The sequence below is a fragment of the Leptinotarsa decemlineata genome, unplaced genomic scaffold, assembly GCF_025532065.1.
Source record: "Leptinotarsa decemlineata unplaced genomic scaffold, Ldec_3_MD MMD2_tig00078404, whole genome shotgun sequence".
Classification (NCBI taxonomy): Eukaryota; Metazoa; Arthropoda; class Insecta; order Coleoptera; family Chrysomelidae; genus Leptinotarsa; species Leptinotarsa decemlineata.
The window spans coordinates 37,501-55,975 of NW_027412742.1; the positions used below are offsets into that span (position 1 = coordinate 37,501).

Genomic DNA, 18,475 nt, shown 5'->3' on the forward strand with positions numbered 1-18,475 from the left:
TTAGGGATCGTAGGGAACCCTCTGGTCCGGCCTAGTGCCATCGTGGTGGCCAGTTGCACCCCCGCGGCGCCCATTAGATAGATAGTGAATAGGGAACATATAATAGAATCGCAGATCTTGTGTATGAAAAGGAAGATCGCAGCAATGCAGGGAAACCGCGACGTTCCGAACTCGGGGAGCGAGGACGGAGCTCCGTATAGATCCTCCGGCGGCCTAGCACCTGCCGGCTCTGGTCTGCGTGCGACAGGCGGCCCAGGAGCGGATGGTCCGTTGCAAATCCACACCCAGCCGGGTATCACTTCAGGACCGCTCCGGGTACCGTCCTGGCGACATGGCGCCCAACGTGGGGCATTTTTGCGTCTCCAGGAGGAGGCATCGAGGAAAGAACGAGCTTCTGCGACGAACGAGGAGCGTTTTGAGAATAAGGGAGGTCTAGAGACTCCCTTTAGGAGTCTTACTTCCACGTTTGAGGAGGAAGGCGAGGGGACCGCTCAAGAAAGCCTTGACCATACCCTTAGGGATGCGGAAGGAGCATCCTTTCGGATAATCAGTGAGATTGGGTCCCCACCTTCACTCCAAACGACTTGGACCCTTCCAAGGGCAAGCAGAGGACTTATGAGTCCCCCGCGAGAGGAGCCTGCTCTGGCTGCAGGCCTTGTACCAAATAGCCAGTGGCGCCCAGAGATAAATAGACACGTGACTTTTCAGCCTCTTGGGCAAGAGTCTGGAAGGCGAGAGAGTCAAGAGGATTCGATTGATAGGCTGTCGGCTATGCTATGTAGAGTGCTCAGCCAAGCCCAAAAGCCGAATAATAGCCGTTTCGAAAGGTTTAGGCTCCCGACGTTTTCCGGAAGCGAAAACGAAGACCCGGAAGTTTTTATTTCTAAGCTTTCAACGGAGTTGGTGAGGAGTGATGTTCCGGAAGGAGACTGGGTACATATACTGTTTGCTCAGCTCACTGGAGACGCTTCTAAATGGGCAGCAATATATTCACAGACCCAAATCACCTGGTCGATGATGGTGGCGAGACTAATTCAGAAATACGCCAGCCCTGAGCTGATCGCAAAGCTCACGGCAAAGTTCTATGGGGAAGGACAAGACCGAAATACGAAGGCGGACGTATTTATAATTAAAAAGTTTGGACTAGCAAAAAGGCTGTTTCCTGGCGGGCAGGAAAGGGAGGTCTTGCAGATCATAGCCCAACTACTTTCACCTGAGCTGCGTTGCTTCTTTCGGGGCAAGCAGTTGGTAAACATTGAGAATTTGATACAAGACGCTAGCAACATTGAGGAGGACTTGAGGTTGTCCAAACAAATGCATAGAAGCATAAACCCCCAAACCGATCGCACCTTGACGGGTCCGAACTCAGGCAATGTAGTCCGCAACCAAGGAGGGTGGAACAACAATCGGGGTGCTGGCTCTGCGGAGATTTACCGTCCCCCACAGCGGGCTGCTGATCAAGATAGATCAGCACCCAGGCAGGCAGCGAGCAATGAGCGTCGTGAACGCCACAATAACGTGGTGGAAGCGATGTCCTCGGAGCAGGTGGAAAACTAGATGGGGCTGGAGCATCTAGCAGTGGAGAGCCGAAGGCCCCAATAGTTGAGAACCACTGCAAAAACTCCCCAAACTTCACTGAGCTGGAGTGTTACATGTCTCTAGCCGAAGAACGCCCTCTGATAGGGAGGAACCTCCCTAGGATCCCTTGCACAGTCAATTCCACGACTCTGCCCGCCCTTATTGATACTGGAGCTTCCAGTAATTTCATTCAAGCTAGCGTGATCGCTCATATGGATTTAACCAGACTTCCGAACCCGGCTACGGTGTTCATGGGCTGCGAAAGCAACATAAGCCAGAGTTTAGGCCAGATCACGCTGCCAGTGGAAATCGAAGAACGGAAGTTCCAGATTAAATTTACGGTCCTTACCAAGTTGCAGGAGCAAATAATCTTGGGTCTTCCTTTCCTTAAGAAAACTGAAGCTACTATAGATGTAGGCAGAGGGTCAATCTATTTGGGGCAAGCCCCCAGATTGTGCATTTATTTTGAAACGTACCCAAGCCAAAGAAATTTCTTAAGGAAGGATATCCCGCTGGAGTTGGAAGACTCTCAATTTTCCCCCGAGAGCAAGGATAAGCTCCTCCCGATTTTAAAACAATTCCCAGATGTCTTCGAGGAGACAATTCGTCAGCCCCAAACCAAGGCTACGGTACATAAGATAAGAGTGAAGGAGGAGAGGCCCTTCCGACAGTCCCGTTATGGAAAAATGTCGGAGGTGCGGAAGGCAATCGTCCATGACGAAATCTCTAAATTATTAGAGGCAGGAGTGATTGCCCGAAGCACCTCTCCTTACTGCTCGCCAGTAGTCTTGGTCCCCAAGAAAGGGGGGAAACTCCGGTTCTGTGTAGATTATAGACAGATAAACAAGTTGATTATAACGGAGGCCCCCTATCTACCCCCAATTCAGGAGACGGTGCGAGAGATGGGTAGGGCATCCATCTTCACAACCTTAGATCTAAGGAACGGTTTCTGGCAGGCCCCATTGGACAAGGAGTCTAGGAAGTACACCGCATTCGGAGGACCGGATGGAGCGGTGTACGAGTTCAAGGTTCTCAGCTTTGGACTCAAGAATGGGCCTGCCGTGTTCCAGAAACTGATGTCGGAAGTCTTGGTAGGTTTTGTAGACAAGTTCTGCAAGGTCTACCTGGACGACATCATTGTATATTCACATGATCTACAGGAGCACTGCGGTCACTTGCAGCTGATATTGGAGCGACTGAGGCTTCATGGGCTCTGGCTGTCCCCATCCAAGTGCCAGTTCGGGTCTAGCACCTTGAACTACCTCGGCCGGGTCGTATCCAAGGATGGGAATAAGCCGCAGGAGCAACACGTTTTAAACGTAAAGGAGTTCCCAGCGCCCAGTAATATAAAGCAGGTGCGCGCCTTCTTGGGCACCGCCGGATGGCTTAGGGAATACATCCCGAATTTTGCCGAGATAGCCGCACCGCTGACCGACCTTATCGATAGAAAGAAAAGGTTTCTCTGGACCTCGGAAGCGCAAGACAGCTTCCAGGCAATAAAGGAAGCCGTTTCCCAGCCGTTAGAGTTAGCGCGACCTGACCCCCACTTACCATATGGCCTCCAGACGGACGCCAGCCATATTGGCATTGGCGCCGTATTGTTCCAAATAGACCCCCAAGGAGGTAATAGGAGGATAATCGCTTATAGTAGCGCCAAGCTAAACGCCACCGAAAGGAAATATCATATCAATGAGACCGAATGCCTTGCGGTGGTGTGGGCGATTAAAAAGTACAAGCATTATCTCCAGGATGGGAGCTTTACCTTGTTCACCGATAATTCGGCACTGCTGTGGTTAGACAAGATGAAGGATGAGAAAGCCAAGCTGACTCGCTGGTCTTTGCTCCTACAGGAATATGATTTCAGGGTGGAACACATACCAGGTAAGAGGAATCAGCTACCTGACTTTCTGTCCCGAAATCCGACCCAGCCCCAAACAAATATGGACCTTGATACCGACGTAGAGAGGATGTTCTTTCCTCACAAAGAAATGGAGACACCTGACGAAGCGGAGGATGAGATCCTGCTTCAGCTCGCGGACGAGTTGGGCGAGCTATTTAACGTATGCGACTTGGTCTGCGTACAGGCCAGCGACCCCGAGACGTTGAATCAGATACAGACCTGGTTCGAGGAGGTCGCTGAACTGCAACGTAGTAGTGATAGCGTAAGACGTTTTAGGCTCCGGATCGAGAGGGCCAGAGCGAACCCTAATCCGACCGAATACGAGAAACGGATCCTGCATGATTTCCAAATGGAAAGTGATTTATTGTACTATGTGGGACCTAACCAGGATGCCAAGAGGTTACTGGTCCCAAGGCGCTGCTGGGATCAGTTAATCCGGCGTTATCATGATCAAGCAGGTCACCCCGGAGTAGAAGAAACCCAGAATCAGATCAGTAGACATTTCTACTGGTCTAATATGCGGAAGCAGGTCTCCGCATATGTGAACACGTGTCTGACTTGCGCAACAACGAAGCGGAGTCCTCCCCAGGAAGCCGCCCCCCTACGGCCGAATGAGCCAGACCGTCCCTGGCAGATGGTATCAATTGACGTACTTGGCCCCTATAGCCCTACGGAAAAGGGTAATAGGTATATCATATTGGCCACCGACTGCTTCAGCAAATGGGTAGAGGCCCGCACCGCAGAGTCTGTTCAGTCGGCCACCGTGATTGAATTTCTTGCGCAGGAGATCTGCTATCGGTGGGGGTTCCCGGAGGTGGTGATCACGGATAGTGCCGCGATGTTCTTGGGCAGGAACTGGGAACAGTACTGCCAACGGAATGAGATCGCGACGCGGACTAGCCCCGGGTACCACCAACAGGCTAACCCTGTAGAAAGACGGGTTCAGGAGCTGAAGAAGATGCTGCGGGCTGCCTTGATAGGTAAAGACGAATCGCACTGGGAGCGATGTCTCCCGGAAATTATCTTCAACTTACGAACCCGTACCAACGCGGCTTCGAATGTCACTCCCTGCCAGCTCCTGCTAGGCTACGAGTTGCCTCGGCCTGGCGATTGGGACACTCCCCTACAAAGGAGACGAAGGCCTCATAATGAGGACCGTGCCCAACGCGTAGAGGAAGCACAGCAGAGCTCGGCTGCGTATCGCAATAAACGGTTCCCGGATAAGAACAAAGTGCCGGCTGTCGTGTTCGTGCCGGGCCAGTGGGTGCTGTGTCGAAATTACGACAAGAGAGCTCGGAAGAACTTTGGGCCAACGTGGACAACTCCGTGTCGAGTCCAGAGGCAGTTGGGTCCTAACACATACGTGGTGAATAAAGGTGGTGTAGACCGGGTCATCCACACGGACGATCTGAGACCTGCCCCACCTCCGCGAGAAGGTCAGGAGCACCTTGACCCGCGCTCGGCGCATGTAGATTAAATAGCTTAGGTATAAGATAAGTAAGATCCCTTGTGTAATTATTGTTGTTGCCAGCAGAGCCTGAGAGGAGGGACAGGCAAGGAAGCTGAGTGATGTATTTTGTTAAAAACTTAGGTTAAGGGGGATAAAATATTGTAAATTAGGTTAAGGACTTATTGTAAAAAGATTGTTTTGAGTATTTCCCTAATAAAGAGTACTTCCTGGTCTCGGTTTTAAAGAAACTACAAGCGACTCCTTAAAGCGGGGGGGTGTTACCAACGTCCAATAATTCAGTATATGTATCGCGAAGATTAGCGAATCAGAGAAGGCGAAGGGAAGGATAGCTAGTAGGCGGAGCCTACGCGCGCGCGCCGCGTATGGATAAATATAGACGGCTTCGCGGGTTAGGGCAGCTGAGTCTGACTCTGAGCATTGTAAAGTAAACATCGAGCGTTTTTGACCTGAATTATTGGAAGTTGGCTAATTATAGTTTTTGGAATTGTAAAGGAGTCTTCGGCAGTAGTTTCTTTATACTGAGATTAGGGAAGTAAAAACAAACACCCCAAATTACTTCCCGAAGTGAATTCGACATAAATAACTGCCCAAATTTGCCTTTTTCAAGGCAACAACACTACTGGAGTTTTTTTTCCAAAGAGGAGTTTTCCTAGGAGCTTGGACGTCCAACTATATAAATACACATAGATATATACCGAGGTGTACATATACATCCCCATCGTTGTACCAAGGAGATTTCCAGGATAATAAAACACCAACAGTGTCTCTCAGGAGCTGTAAACCGACTCTAAACTGAACTTGTTAGTTCAAACTTGTCCTTTTTAGGACTACCTTATAAAAAGAATTCGAAATCTGCTACTTCGGCGTCACGCCGCACCGAGGGACCCACTAGCCGGCCTTCTTGGACGTATTTGGCCTACCCAGGCTTGAATACATCGGAGGGTACGCCGACCCAGCATATCTAAGGGGCAGTCTACGTGGGCTGTCCCATTGCACTGATATCTGGGGGCTTTAAAGCGACCGTGCGCCTCCGGAGGCAGTCTCTTTCCTTCGGGTTTAGGGAGCTAGGTAGGTCAAATCGCGATAGTGTGTCGGCTAGGTTTAGGGATCGTAGGGAACCCTCTGGTCCGGCCTAGTGCCATCGTGGTGGCCAGTTGCACCCCCGCGGCGCCCATTAGATAGATAGTGAATAGGGAACATATAATAGAATCGCAGATCTTGTGTATGAAAAGGAAGATCGCAGCAATGCAGGGAAACCGCGACGTTCCGAACTCGGGGAGCGAGGACGGAGCTCCGTATAGATCCTCCGGCGGCCTAGCACCTGCCGGCTCTGGTCTGCGTGCGACAGGCGGCCCAGGAGCGGATGGTCCGTTGCAAATCCACACCCAGCCGGTATCACTTCAGGACCGCTCCGGGTACCGTCCTGGCGACATTTCCAGCGCCGACGGCCTTCAGTTGTTCTCGAGCATTCGAAGTAGTAATAACGTATTTCGCTCGTACTTTTTTTCTCTATAATCTTCCGTTTGTATTACACAAAATGACTGGTAGAGGAAAAGGAGGAAAGGGATTAGGAAAAGGCGGAGCAAAAAGACATCGCAAAGTGTTGCGAGATAATATTCAAGGAATTACGAAGCCTGCCATCAGAAGATTAGCTCGTCGTGGAGGTGTAAAACGTATATCCGGATTGATATACGAAGAAACTCGTGGAGTACTCAAAGTATTTCTCGAAAATGTTATCAGAGATGCGGTAACATATACAGAACACGCCAAAAGAAAAACCGTCACGGCCATGGACGTAGTATACGCTCTCAAACGTCAAGGGCGTACATTATATGGTTTCGGCGGTTAGATTCATATTCCGACGAGAAATTTAAAAAAAAAAACGGTTCTTTTCAGAACCACAATTTGTTTTCAAAACGAATTCGATTTATATACTTTACTTTGGTGTGAGTAATAATTAACGAATTACCAAATTAAATTCGAACGATATACCCATCTAATTTTAAGCATTATCTGTCATTCTTTTGATTACCTGAATAATTGCTTCATTTTATCCTGTATACTTAACGAAATTATTAATTTCAACCTTACTACATCTGTATACGAAGAAGAAAAGAGAAGAACGATCTGTACAATTAGATTATATACCACTCGGTTTCTAAATCTATAGGACAGGGAAGCTACTGGTATCTAGCTAGCTAGCTAGGTAGCTCCCAAACTATTCAATTATTCACCAATAGAAATTACATATGAAACTTTTCTGAAACGCCGCTTTAAAACGCGATACCATTTGTACGTAAAGAAAAAATTGAAAAAATGAATATTCATAAACTGATCGAAGGTTAATGAACCACTGTCCAAATATTATTGTTTTATGCTTATAATATTCATCTATCCCATTTCACAAATTACTATGAATAATAATAACAACCTATTTTTATATACTCGTCATTCATTTCTGCAGATATTGAAATGTATGTATGCATTCATCTATGCTATATAATTTAATTAGGTATAATTTTTTTTTGTTTCATTTATTCATTCCAATTTACTCATGATTGTCTATATTGTAATTCCACGAACAAGAATGTATAATATTTCTATGGATATTGTTATGTTTATTCATTTGTATACCTAAATCTGATATTACTGCATACATTTTATTTTCATCACGAATAAACGTACAGACATTCTGATATTTGATTTCAGCAAATAGAAATCACTTGTTTCGGCACGAAAATAAGAAGTTGAACAATAATAATATTATTAATCATGTATACATGTATACGTAAATATGCGCAAGCAAGAAAGAAACAATCGCATATCGTGCTGCGTCAACAATTGTATCGAAAAGCGATGACAAGAAAATAAAAAAAAAATATATGCAATTGTCGAATTCATTAGAGAAAATCGTTGTGGCCCTGATAAGGGCCGATATTTTATTTGTCGCTTTCCTCTCTCAGGAAATGTGTACTTATGCCTTCTTTTCGGTTTTTTTCGGTAACAAAACCGCCTGAATATTGGGCAAAACACCACCTTGAGCAATGGTTACTCCTGATAACAATTTATTGAGTTCTTCGTCGTTTCGAATGGCCAGCTGTAAATGTCTAGGAATGATACGGGTTTTTTTGTTATCGCGAGCCGCATTACCGGCCAATTCCAAGACTTCAGCTGCCAAATATTCCATTACTGCGGCTAAGTAAACCGGGGCGCCGGCACCAACTCGTTCGGCATAATTTCCCTTACGAAGGAGTCGATGAATACGTCCTACTGGGAATTGGAGTCCAGCCCGACTGGAACGGGACTTTGCCTTTCCCTTAACTTTACCTCCTTTTCCACGTCCAGACATGTCGAATCGTAGATTAGTATTATATATCGGATAAATTTAAAGAATTCACTGAGAATTATTCGATGTTGCTCTAACAGTAGCTTTCTATACAATGATTTCTATATAGAATCGACCTGTATTAATACCGTCCTACCGACCAATGGGCGTTCTCGAACGCTCAACTTTCCGGTGGGCGGAGCCTACTAGAGTTCCAGTTACTATCTGAAATAGTGACGACAGAGTGGCGTCTTTTACACATTCGACATCGAGAGCTCGTAGAGGCAACATCGACTAGAAGTGAAAGTTTACCTGTGAAGGACCACCTAAGGAGGCAAACTGTGAAGTGTTTAAGAGACACACAAACAACAGTTCTTATCAGAACTGATAAAGAGAATTCAGTTCTTCTTAGAACTAAATATAATATTAGAATTTTAATCCACTTATTTTCAGGGAGTCCACTCCACACAGACCGTAAAAAATGGAAGCTGAAAACAAAGCTCTAAAAGAAGACAACGCAAAGCTAAGAGACACACTGGACAAGCTGGTCAGCCAAATGGCTGACATGAACAAGAAATTCGACCTACTACTGGCCGAAAACGCAGCCCTCAGAAGAAGGCAAGAGGATAGGACAAAACCTGCCGAAAAATCGCAGGAGAAGAACAAGGAAGAAATCAAAAGCAAAGCCCCAGCAAAACCAAAACAAGAGGAAAAAGAAAAAGACAAGAAAATAGACACCGCCGTCATCAAGGAAACGGAAAAAAAAAAGAAGCCTCCCAGAAGAGGCAAAGAAAGCCTGAAAACACCACAGATACGGAGACAGAAGACGGATTCGAAAAGGCCGAAACGAGAAAGGCGAGGAAAGCAAGGAAGAGAACCTCGCGACTTGTCGTATTACAAAAGAAACCGGAGGAAACGGAAATGGAGACAGAGGAAACAACAAAACCGGAAGAGACGTCCATTACTGGGAACATACCAGCAATCATACCAACCGGAGAACGCAAAACTCCGGAGGTCCCAGTCTGGCCAACCCCCAGGCAAACCGAGGACAGGCCAAGCGAACAAGGAGGATCAACAAACGCGGTCACGCACCCGAAACAAACAAATCCCATGTCACCACCACCAATAGTTGTCCATGACAGCAAACGGTGGAATGAAATCTCCAGAGGTCTCGAAGCCCGTAAAATAGGATATAACAAGGCAAGACTTACTAGAGATGGTATCTACATCTACGCAAACAACGAAGAAGAGTGGCGCAAAGCCACCAGATACATGGAAGAATTCCGCCTGGAATTCCACACGTTCACCCTTAAGAAAGAAATCCCACTCCACGCAGTGATCCGGGGGATACCGGAGAACGTGGAGGACGCGGACGTCGCGGCAGATCTCACCAGACAAGGCTTTGAGGTTCTGGAATGTCACAGAATGACGTCCAGAAAAACCAGACAAATTCTGCCACTATTCCTGGTCAAAGTACCTAAAGACCAGGACAAAATATACGCATTGAGAACATGCGTAAATCTGATCGTGCGGGCGGAGCCGCAAAGAATTAACAAGAGAGAGATAAGGCAGTGCCACCGATGCCAGTACTTCGGGCATGCACAGAGATGTTGCCACGCAACCGCACGTTGCGTAAAATGCGGTGAACAACACGAGACTAGAGAATGCCAAAAGCAAAGGGAAGAGCCGGCCAAATGCGCAAACTGCCTGGGTGCGCATCCGGCAAGCTACAGGGGATGCAGAATGTTCCCCAAACCAAGACCCTCGCAATCAACAGGAAACAGGCCTCGACAAACGGAGAGTCAGAGGCCCCGGCAACAAACAGCTCAGAGAAAGCCAGCACCAAAGGCACAACAAACCGGAGGAAGCGAGCTGATCCAAATTCTAGGAAATCTGACGACTGAGCAGCAAAAGATCGCGCAAGCGGTCTTAGCAGCCCTAATCCAAACACCCGGACGACAGTAATGCCAGCACGAGTGCCTGGAAGACTAGTCGTAGGATCGTGGAACATCAACGGTTTCACAGAAAGAAGAAACGAGCTACTGGAGCTACTATCGCGCCTAGAAATAGACGTCATGGCGCTCCAGGAGACACGGATAAGAAGCGAAAAGAGCTACCGCATCCCAGGATATAACATGTACAGGACAGACAGGCCAGGGGGGCGCAACGCCGCGGGAGGCGTTGCGCTACTAGTCAAAACAGACCTAGCGCAAAACGAAGAAAGAAGACCGGAAACCCAAATCGGCGAAGCAGTAGCAGTTAGAGTCAACGTGAGACGCTACGAGCAGCTGAAAATATCGTCGGTATACCTACCCCCGCAAGGTAGAAGAATAGAAAGAACCGACTTGGCAGAATTATTCCCAGATCACCATCCCACAGTGGCCATCGGCGACTTCAACGCAAAGTCGCCAGACTGGAACTGTAGGTTCGCAAACACAAGAGGCAGAGATATAGTAAGATTACTAGACGAATTTGAGGACATCGAGGTAGTAGCACCGAACAGCCCAACGTACTACCCGCAAGCAGACGCAGTCCCAAGCACTCTTGACATCGCGCTAGTACAAAACATCGATACTACGGAGATGGAAGTACTAGAGGAAGGGTCGTCAGACCACAACCCCATCCTATTCACAATAGGAAGGGGAGAAGTGGAAGCAGACAACCCAACGAAGCGAATCATAGACTGGACAAGATTCCAACGAACCATACACGACGCGCTGGGTGAGATACCACGCATCGAAACAAAAACAGATCTGGAGAACGCCACGGACCAGCTTCAGCAGGCGATCACACAAACAACGGAAAGAAGCGCGAGGGAAGTCCCAGCCACGCGCTTTAACTTCCAAGAGCACCTTCCACCAGAAACGATGGAACTAATCAGAATAAGAAGACGCCTGAAAAGACAGTACCAAAGAACACGTGCACCGATGGACAAAAGGTGCATGAATAGAGCAAACAGGATACTGAAAGAAGAGCTGAAAGCGATCCGAGAAAGACAATGGACCACCCGTCTGGAAGAGCTGGCCACAGAAGATAGATCTGCGTGGCAAATGCAGAAGAAACTTAGGAACGGACCGCGACAACCCTGCCCACCAATACACGGCGAGCAAGGAATAGTCTACACTGACCAGGAGAAGGCGGAAGCATTCGCGGACAACTTCGAAAGGCAGTGCAAAGAGAATGACGTCCCGTTCACAGACGAGGTAGAGGAAATAGAAAACCAGGTGGAAAGAACGGTACGGAGGCTCAACCGACGAACAGATAATGCGCAACCCCTGGCCCCGACATCGCCTGAGGAAGTGAAAGACATTCTGAGGCACCTTATCACTCGGAAAGCACCAGGCCCAGACAACATAACAAATAGAGCACTGAAAGTGCTGCCGCGAAAGGGTATAGCAGCCATAACCAACATCATAAATGCTATACTCAGACTGCAACACTTCCCGTACCAGTTCAAAGAGGCAACGGTAATCCACATACCAAAGCCCAAGAAGAACCACCTGTTTCCAGCGAACCACCGGCCAATAAGCTTACTGCCATCCATAAGCAAAGTGGCGGAACGCGTCATCCTGAAGAGACTGGAAGAACAAACCAGAGAGTTAGGGATCCTCCCCAACGAACAATTCGGTTTTAGATCAGAGCACTCAACAGAGCTACAAGTCCTGAGGGTAGTGGAATTTGCGACAGAAGGCTTCAACCTTGGCAAAGGACACAACACCGGAGCTATCTTCCTAGACGTCTCCAAGGCGTTCGACAGAGTTTGGCACGACGGGCTACTAGCCAAGATGAGCGATTTCGGATACTCCAAACCAATGGTAAGATTAATCCAGTCTTTTCTAGCTGACAGGCGATGCCGATGCAGAGTAGGAGACGAATTATCAACAGTTCGACTACTGGAGGCAGGAGTCCCGCAAGGTGCAGTCCTTTCGCCACACCTCTACTCCGTATACACGGCAGACGTGCCCAAGCCAGAGAACAACTTTAACAAGTTGGCACTCTACGCGGACGACACGGCCCTGCTGGCGAGATCTAGGAGTCAAGCACTCGTAACAAGATACCTGCAACAACAGGCAGACAGATTAGAGGAGTGGGCTAACCTGTGGAAGATCAGTATCAACCCTGACAAGAGTCAGGCGATACTGTTCACCCGCAGGTTCGTACAACCGGAAGGCAACGTCATCTTCAACGGACAAGAGATTCCGTGGACAAACAAAGCAACATATCTCGGGGTCATCCTAGACAAGAAGTTAACATTCCAGGAACACGTACAACAGAGAATTGGAATGGCCAAACAGGCCAGAAGACGCCTGGCGCCGATCATAGGAAGAAGTAGTAACATGGCACTGAAAGTCAAACTACTGATGATCAGAACGATCCTAATGCCGATAATTCTGTACGCATGCACTGCCTGGGGCCAGTGCGCGCAGACATACAGAAAGAAGATCCAAGCATTTATGAACACGAGCGTAAGGGCCGCCGTAAATGCACCGTATTACATCCCGAACAGATTCATATACAGAGATCTAGGACTGGACACGCAGTATGTGGACGTGTATATGAGAGAACATGCAGAAAGCATGTTCGATAGAATCAGATCGCACTCAAATCCAGCGTTTCGCGATCTACACGATGCGTTGAACATGGATGACCCCAGGTTCCGAGAAAGGGACAAACATCCAAGGCCGACAAGACAAAATCAGAGACCGCCCCCACGAGTCGCCGTCAGGCGGCTCAGGCAAGTATAAAAATCTTAAGTGTATTAACCATATATTCTCTTACAGGAAAACCGCGATTCAATTTCAAAATCACATTTCTCAGCTTCACTGGGAAAAGCCCGACTATTACAACTATGGCCGCCGTTAGCTTTGGGGGCCCCCATGCAAAAATTCAATTAGGAATACCGCGACAAACAAGAGCCAAATAAAATTTAAACCGAGAAGTTAGATAGGGAAATAAAAGCACCTAAAGGCTGGTTTCCAACCAAAAGAGGTTAGATATCAATCTTGCTGAAGTGCCAGCAGCTGGATTGAGGACCGTTTCCTTAAGAAACGGGGGTGGAAGGAAAGGGTCGCCAGGTCCAAACCTGCGGAAGCATTTCCGTAAGGAGGGAGCTTGCGACCTGGGCACACAACCCGGGAGGGGCATGGGGGGGGCGTCTTTTACATTGAGTCGAAAGCAAACCTGCACGATAGTACTTGTTTGTTTGATATTGACGAAATTAAATTTTCAGAATGCCACCCAAAGCTAGTGGAAAGGCTGCGAAGAAGGCCGGAAAGGCCCAAAAGAATATATCGAAGACCGATAAGAAAAAGAAGAGGAGGAGGAAGGAAAGTTACGCAATTTATATCTACAAAGTATTGAAACAAGTCCATCCCGATACCGGAATATCCAGTAAAGCGATGAGCATCATGAACAGTTTCGTAAATGATATATTTGAGCGTATCGCAGCGGAAGCCTCCCGTCTTGCTCATTATAACAAGCGATCGACTATTACGAGCAGAGAAATTCAGACTGCAGTACGTCTGTTACTTCCTGGTGAATTGGCGAAGCACGCCGTCAGCGAAGGCACCAAAGCAGTTACGAAATATACCAGTTCGAAATAATTTACTTATTCCGGTCTACGATATACATTCTTAAAAAAAAACGGTTCTTTTCAGAACCACAAAATATTTATGAAAGAATTCTTACAATATCGTTTCGACGCTGAATGATAATTTATTTTTGCTAGGGCGCTAGGTCTCACTCGGTTGGGTTGCCTTGTTATCAGTACATTGTTACCTCCTTTCGTGAAACGCGCGATGATAATAAATAATTTTGCCACCTATATTTAGATGGTGCTTACCTACCTATCAACCTAAAAAGTTAACGTTCGTTACTGTTATACTAGTCATGTACTCTATTACTTATGTTATTTTTTAACGTGTTTTTTATTTACGTGCTAATATGTTGTCTAAAAACGTTTATGATTAGCATTTCTGATTTCGACTATAACATTGACGATTTATATATTTCGGGTGGGGGTGGGTGTGTATTACTCCGTTATAGATAGAGCTCACAGTATCGTCGTTCGTTCGTTCGTTCGTTCGTGTTGTAGTATCGACCTTTTTATTGAAAGTATATTACGATGATTATATCTTATCGAATATAACATTAATAACGTTCGTTATTATTCGAATGCCGTTTTCATCGAACACTTTTATAGGGATAATTTTTGAAAATGTTGATGCTATTAGAAGCGTCGGTTCTTGGTTATAGTCGTGTATGAAGGTAGACACGAGGTCTCTTCGATGCCCCTATTCACTCGTGTATTTATCGAGTATTATCGGCTAATGTATCATGTTTCTATAGACAGTCGCGCCTATGATATTTATTCGAAGGTTCCTTCCAGATCATCGATTACGAGTATTTTCGGAAAGGAATTGTCTGGAGTTACGTCAAAATCATCAATACTTCATATTTCATTGTAATTTACTGTGAGTTGTCGAGGTTTAATATTAGCTTTTTCTTATCAGAAAATATTTTCGGAATACGTAGAATCTATCCACGTTATTGTGCTAGTCGAAGTCTAAATAGGAAACCGGCATTGATTTCGTAAAGAAGTTGATGCGAACATTTCGACAGCAGAATGGAAGCCGTCAATATCGTGTCTAACGAGAATGTCGAGCGTTCAGTCTCCCGTCCGCCTGTGCTTCGACCCAGAATATTTAAACAAACGGAACACCAGAGGACTACATCATTCTCTCTAGACGCCTAACGAGTGTAGCATCTATCTTCCGAGAATATATTGTCAGTTGTTTTTTTACTATGGCAGACATAGAAAATCAGAATTCTTCGGCTTCGGCTAATTCATCTTCGTCGCCGCAGGCACAGTCTACTGCGAAGAAAGAAAAGAAAGTTAAAAATCCAAGAAGTAAACCTTCTCACCCACCTACGTCGGAAATGGTTAATAACGCTATTAAAGGATTGAAGGAACGGGGTGGTTCCTCTTTACAAGCCATAAAAAAATATATTGCGGCGAATTATAAGGCTGACGCAGAAAAAGTGGCACCTTTCATCAAGAAATATCTTAAATCTGCGGTTGCTTCCGGATCATTAGTACAAACTAAAGGAAAAGGTGCATCGGGGTCGTTCAAATTGGCATCGGCATCTTCTGGTTCGGCAAAACCGTCGGCTACCGAAAAGAAAACGTCCGGTACGGCCGGTGCGAAGGCCAAAAAAACTCCCGTTAAACGCGTAGCTGGTGAAAAAGCTAAAACCGGCAAGAAGGCTGCTGCATCACCGAAAGGTAAGAAAGCCTCTCCGGAAAAGAAAGCGGCTGCCGCAGCCAAGCCTAAAAAGGTAACTGCCGAGGATAAAAAGACCGTCGCTTCTAAGGTTTCGTCCGCGACTTCTGCTAGTAAAACCAAGTCTCCTTCGAAAGCAAAGAAAACTAACAAAGGACCAACAAAAAAGCCGAAAGCACCAAACCGAAAACCGCGAAAGAAACCCCTGCATCGGCATCTTCTCCGAAAGCCAAAAAAGCTGCCTCTCCAAAAAAGAAGAAGTAAATTCTTCTATCAGTTGACTTCTCTCTCCGGCGACGAAGTCTAAGAAAACAAATGGCCCTTTTCAGGGCCACAATTTTTTTTACAAGAATTCGTATATAATTCAACTGTCCAACAAATATATAAATAAATAGTCAGAACTACCTACCTAGCCTATCCCTATAAACAGAAAAAAAATAGATAAATAATATTTCTTCCGCCGCCGCCGCCGACTATCGAATTGATATGAATCGAATAATTTCGTAAAAGAGTAAAAATTAAAAAATATTGCTCTGTCTTTCTATTTCATTGAAATATGTCTTGTGAACAGTTGACTTATTTTCTGATATTGGGATCGTTTCAGGAAAATGAGTCAAAATCATTTCGAGATTTCCAAACTAAGGGTGTTCCATTTGAGAAATCACTGATTTTTATATCTTCAGAATTACTCATCGACTCTAATACCTCGTTCATCATTTTGGAAATGTTACTCCTCCTACAAGACGACGGAATGTAATATTTTGATGAATCAATAATAGCTTATGTATTCTATGAGACTTGTTTTCAATTTTATAGGGAAATGGCTCGAGAACCGAATAATACCTACTTTTTCTGTATAAACGATCGAATATCTCGAGAACGATTCATTTTTGGTATAGGGTATATTACAAAAAGTCACTCGAGATTTATGCCAGGTATTCAAAAATATGAATCAGAGGAAATTTACGAAAAGATGGTGATGTTATGAGCGATCTTTCATTCAGTGATCGCTTGTTTTTCGTTATTTATCTCAGCCGTTTCTAAAAATGATCTTTTCGAAAGATTCGTTTCGGAAAGTAAAAATTTCAGTATTATAATCCATATTTGGATCATACTGAACATGTTCTGCAAACACCCGTGATTTAATATTTACGTGATGCGAGTTATTGAAAATATCATACATTCATTCATTCATTCATTCATATCTATCGATAAACGAATTCTTTCATCAATTGCATTTTGTGGTTCTGAAAAGAACCTTTTTTTTGTATATATTTTCAATATATATTGGGATATATATATATGAAATTAAGCTCGTTCTCCGCGTATTCTCCTTGCTAACTGAATGTCTTTGGGCATAATGGTAACGCGCTTGGCGTGAATGGCGCACAAATTCGTATCTTCGAAGAGTCCTACCAAATACGCCTCGCTAGCTTCTTGCAAAGCCATGACGGCTGAACTTTGGAATCGTAAATCGGTTTTGAAATCTTGAGCGATTTCTCGAACTAAACGTTGAAAGGGTAATTTCCTAATCAACAATTCAGTACTCTTCTGATAACGTCGAATTTCTCGGAGAGCAACAGTACCGGGTCTGTAACGATGAGGTTTTTTAACACCTCCCGTAGCCGGTGCACTTTTGCGAGCTGCTTTAGTAGCTAATTGTTTTCTCGGAGCTTTACCTCCAGTCGATTTACGAGCGGTCTGCTTGGTACGAGCCATTTTCAAAACCTATTGCGAATTGTAACGAACGAAATGTATACCGAACGATAGACGGACAACATATGAACTGAGTCGGCTTATACACGCCAACTATTATATACCATCTAGACGAGACGCCATTGGTCCGATTTCCAGTTGTGGGCGGAGTCATGAAATTTAACAAAACCCGACCGAGTTCGGTGTAGAACTTTAGTCGAAGTCTGTCGTTAGTATCACTAACAGTATTTCATTCGTATCGTGCAGTATATAATTTATTCTTAACATTCGAAATGACTGGTCGTGGCAAGGGAGGTAAAGGTTTAGGAAAAGGAGGAGCGAAACGTCATCGTAAAGTATTGCGTGATAATATCCAAGGAATAACGAAACCTGCCATTAGAAGATTAGCCCGTCGAGGTGGTGTTAAACGTATTTCGGGTTTGATATACTGAAGAAACTCGTGGAGTACTCAAAGTATTTCTCGAAAATGTTATCAGAGATGCCGTGTAACATATACCGAACATGCGAAACGCAAAACCGTCACAGCATGGATGTTGTATACGCCCTGAAAAGGCAAGGTCGAACCTTGTACGGATTTGGCGGTTGAATTTAATGCCTCCCCCTGTATTGTCCTTACCGTTTCCATAAAAAAAAGGTTCTTTTCAGAACCACAAAGCTTATGAAATGAATTCGTGTGTATTTTTTATATTTTTGAAGTAAGTTCAGGTCAAGAAAGTAATACAAATCATGAAATTATGAAACAACAAAATTTAATTGACGCTCCGGAGGGGCGACTTCATTGATGATTCCAGTGGCGCATTTGCTTTTTCAGTGCAGGAAAACCCGGAAAAACCTGCAGCAGCAGAAGCACCACATCATGTGAACATCTTGATCTACTAATGTCTTCTCTTTTATAAAACCAAAATGTAGGGTATCTCCAGAGATACAGTAAATTTAGAACATCGGCGAAACACTTAGTGACACGACTATCGTCAAACTTAATCGACCTCTGCCTCCGGTAGCAAGCAGAATATCGGAAGCGTGAAATAAAAATTTGAATTGGAAATTTTGGCGAAATAACCCGAACGGAAAGTGTTAGTGAAAATATAAAAGATAACGGAAAGTGTAGTGAAAATATAAAAGATAACGGAAAGTGTAGTGAACGTTTACCTCTGCCTTCCGCGAACAAGCAGAATATCGGAAGCGTGATAATAAATTTGAAA

General features: G+C 45.4%; 1 pseudogene; it reads left to right on the top strand.

Moving 5' to 3' along the window:
* The first annotated feature begins 15,078 nt into the window (after positions 1 to 15,078).
* On the top strand, positions 15,079 to 15,821 carry LOC141487156 (uncharacterized; annotated as a pseudogene).
* The last annotated feature ends 2,654 nt before the right edge of the window (positions 15,822 to 18,475 follow it).